The sequence below is a fragment of the Silene latifolia genome, chromosome 8, assembly GCF_048544455.1.
Source record: "Silene latifolia isolate original U9 population chromosome 8, ASM4854445v1, whole genome shotgun sequence".
In the NCBI taxonomy this organism is placed as follows: domain Eukaryota; kingdom Viridiplantae; phylum Streptophyta; class Magnoliopsida; order Caryophyllales; family Caryophyllaceae; genus Silene; species Silene latifolia.
In genome coordinates this window covers 38988458-38992388 of record NC_133533.1, presented here as the reverse complement: position 1 = coordinate 38992388, position 3931 = coordinate 38988458, and the positions used below count along the sequence as shown (strand labels likewise).

Sequence of the window (3931 nt, the reverse complement as noted above, 5' to 3'; positions counted from 1 at the left end):
ATAAGAAGAAAACGAACCTAAGATGAATCGGGAGAAGGAATTGAAAGGTAGTTACCAAGGCAAGAGAAGAGGAATTTGAAATACGAATAAACAACGAGATTGGAAGACTAAGGTAAGATTGCATTATCTACATCTATTGGAGAGCCATCTTACAAAAGAAAAAATCAATTAGTACCTAACAATTAGCAATCACAAACAGACTACCACATAAAATCCTAAATCTACCCATCCTACCCATCTCTCAAGTTTATTATTTAAAGGTCAAGTGATTTCTAAGTGGGGTGCACAAATGTGCGTCGGGAGCAATAGGCTCTGATACCAACTGTGACACCCTTAAAATTAACGTTATCTAATTACTTAAATTCTACAGAAAAACTGGTAGGATATGTTTGTAAATGGTTCAACTAGTCAAAAACCTGCAATTTCAAAACATTTTCTAACTAAACCATTCACAACCAATCCAACATTCCCAAAAGACGGGTGCCAAACCTGCAATTGCTACAATCTAACTTACTTAACACCGCTAAAGGTAAGAAAATACATAATGATACAACCCAAAATGGAAAAGGGAGACATATGTCCCTTCGAATTATATACAAACCAAAAGTTAAAAGGTTATTTACATAACCAAAAGATAAAAGGTTTCTACAAAAGAAAACCAAACTAGGTCCAAGGTTCCTTGCTCACTAGCTCGTCTGTGACCCCAACAAAGCGTCAACAACCTGTCAATCGCATTTTATACAAACACGAAAGCCACAATTCGGTGGGAGTAACCGAGTCCTCCACCCACGAATCGTCAAAATTAATGTAACATGTAATGTAACATGTAAACAATTTGATAAACCATTTACTTATCATGTATTCTAACAAATGACCCCTAAACTGACCCAACTAACTATCATGTGAATCATATAACAAATTGTAATCCAAACTCTATCAACCATAGCCGGCTTGCATCTCACCTTCTATGATTCATAGAATCATCAAACAAGAAAGGGCAATATATCAAAGACAGGCATAAGTTCTTAGCACCGTCAATAGTCACTTTGTAACTCAAGTCTATACCACGAGGTAGGGAAGGTAATCGAACCGGTATCTTGGCTCGTGATTACTATTAAGAAAACATGGCCAAGAGACAACACAACCCTAGCCTAAAATCTGCGCAGACCTAGACATGCGGATACACACCACCGCACCCAAGACTCACAACTTTTTTTAAAACAAAGTGAAGTGAGTACCCTAAGGACACCACCGAAGGGTCGGCTACTACTTAAGCTGACCCCATACTATCAAAATAAGTACCTGAGGTCATGCCCCAACTTGGATAAACATCCACTAGTCAGGAACACAAAGGCTATCAAGCAGTGAACATATACTCGTCAAAGACTATAAAGACCTATCTATGATGAAGGCCGAAATACTCACCTAGGACCTAGTCACGCCTAGTCCCGGCCTTGAATATTTTAGCCCACACCACCCAAGACTCACCACACAAGTCAAGTAAGACACCCACTTAACCTTAAGAGGGCAAAAAGTCCTACTTACCAACCTAAACGCTAACATTCTATCATGTGAAAGGCTTATAATGTCTATTTACAAAGATACAATCCCAAAAGAATCCTCAATAAGTATTCAATACTAATTTCTAATTCTAACAATAGTAACCATATTAAAGGCTTCAGGGGAAACTAGGGCCATTTCTACAATACAAGTCACTATTAAATTCAATAAGCTATACATGTGAACAAAAGCTTGATAAATGGCCTAAAACAAGAAAAAGGCCGATTATCTAAATCATTCAACCGAATTTTTACCCGCAACCCTGACCTGCGACGATGTACAGTCAAATTGCGGTGACCAATCACTCAATTAACTCGACATCGCATCACCAAAGGGACTAAGGCTCGAGTTTTCAGACAATCAACAAAACATTACAATTATAGCTATAAAATTCATTTTGAGCCTATTAATTACAATTTCCTTTTGTAAACTACCCTAACATGTGATAACTATTAATATAAGCACAATTTTACTAATAACATAATTTTTGTTACTAGTATGCTTCAATTCAACTTACAACCCTTTTGTTACTTATACTATTCTAATATTAATTAACCCGAAAAGACCAAGATTGTACGAAAACCCGCGAAACAAGCACGGACCAACCCGGGCCAACCCCAAGACCGGCCGGGGCTTCCGTGGGCCTGCCGGCTGCTGCCGGGCCCGCTGCCGCACCATTTCTCCTCTTTTGTTTTCATTTTTATACATTATAAGACCGTCTGAACATTAATTAATCGTCCCAAATTCAATTTTGAAAATTTAAACTAACAAAAGGCATAATTTAAGCTAACAATTGACATGCATGCAACCATTCTAAACATGTGAAAATTTCTACACCAACAAAAATCACCAAACATACAAAAATCAAAAACATGTGACGATCTTTCGTCGAGTAACTCGAAATATGTTACCTTAAGCTAGAAAATGAGCAATTAGCACCTCAAAACCGAAACCCTAACCACAACTAGCCGCTATCCTCTACAATATACGAGTCCCCGAACTCGTCTTCCAATCCTTCACCTAATTAAACAATAAAAACACAAAAATTAAACACAAAACCGAAATCACCGAAATTTGGTCTTAAAATAACTTAATGAAAATTGAAATTAGAACATACTAAGTTGTAGATCGTGTCGAGGGGATTCCGGAAAGGTAAATTATGCGAAAAACGGATAAGAAACGAGGAAGTTGTGTCGATTTCTAGCTTGATTTTATATAAAAATGGAGTTTGGAAGGTTTTGGAAGATGAACAAGGCAAAAATCAGAAAAAAAAGAAAGTGAGGGGAAGGGGAGCCGTGTAAGAGGAAAAGAAAGGACGGGATTCGGGTTTGAGTCGGGATTTTTCGAGTCGGTTTTGACTCGTTTCGATAATAATTAAATCCGTAAGTCAAATGCAAATTCCGTCAAGTCCAAAGTCTTTAAACACGAGATTACAATAAAATTGAGTATTCATACGACCCATTTCCAAATTCGTTTACCCAACGTTCAAACGAATTGTCATTTTCCCCCCGATACGCCCTTATTTCGAAATAAAAGATTTTACACGGTTTAAACTATTTTTAAACATTTCAAAACTATCAAAATAAATAATTTTCTTCAAAATATAATAAAATTATATTTCTTTGAATTATTTTTACTTTAAATACATTATTGTCAAATTTTACTTGATTAATTAATTATTTTCGAAACATATTAACGGTCCGAAATTTACGGGGCGTTACAGGTAAGGCCGAGTGCACTCCCTCACGAAATAAGTTTTCATGGTTTATACTTTTTGGTAAGGCTAAGTCTCAATTGTTTATTTAAGCGAGAGGTCATGTCAATTTATTATCTATCACGTTTTAAGTGAAATAAAGCGGTGAACTACGATAATTATAATTGACACGGTCGATTTACTCGATATAAAATGCATGTTTAGATATGGCGATTTAGCGATGCATGCAACATATAAATAAAATGCAAAGCATAAATAAAATCCTAGTATGACCTTCCTAAAATAGTAAATATAATAAAATATTTTACAAATTCGGATACCAACTCCTTTGGTCCCTTGAACTTCGGTTTTGACACGCATCTCGAGGTAACACCGTATTTGATGGATCGTCTTCTCGAAAGGCACCATCTTCAAGGAACTCCGGAATAATTAAATTACAAAATGAATTACATAATTTTCTATTATACATTTGTAATTAAAATAAAAATAAATTTATTAAATTACAAAACGGTGATACGAGATCACAAAAATTACAACCGAATCGATATTCCCATACATTTCGGGCAATACCAATTAAAACTAAGGCCATACTAAGTAAAATTACATAATTCAAAAATTACATAAAATTAAAATATGACAATCATAAATAAAATGCAG

At 35.5% G+C, this 3931-nt stretch overlaps 1 long non-coding RNA gene across 1 annotated transcript; it reads right to left on the bottom strand.

Moving 5' to 3' along the window:
- Positions 1-417: 417 nt before the first annotated feature.
- Positions 418-2847, bottom strand: LOC141594295 (uncharacterized). The gene is made up of 3 exons (XR_012522103.1): positions 2678-2847; positions 2472-2580; positions 418-722 (listed from the first exon to the last, which is right to left on the bottom strand). It is a non-coding gene; the product is annotated as an uncharacterized LOC141594295 (long non-coding RNA).
- Between the last annotated feature and the right edge of the window lie 1084 nt (positions 2848-3931).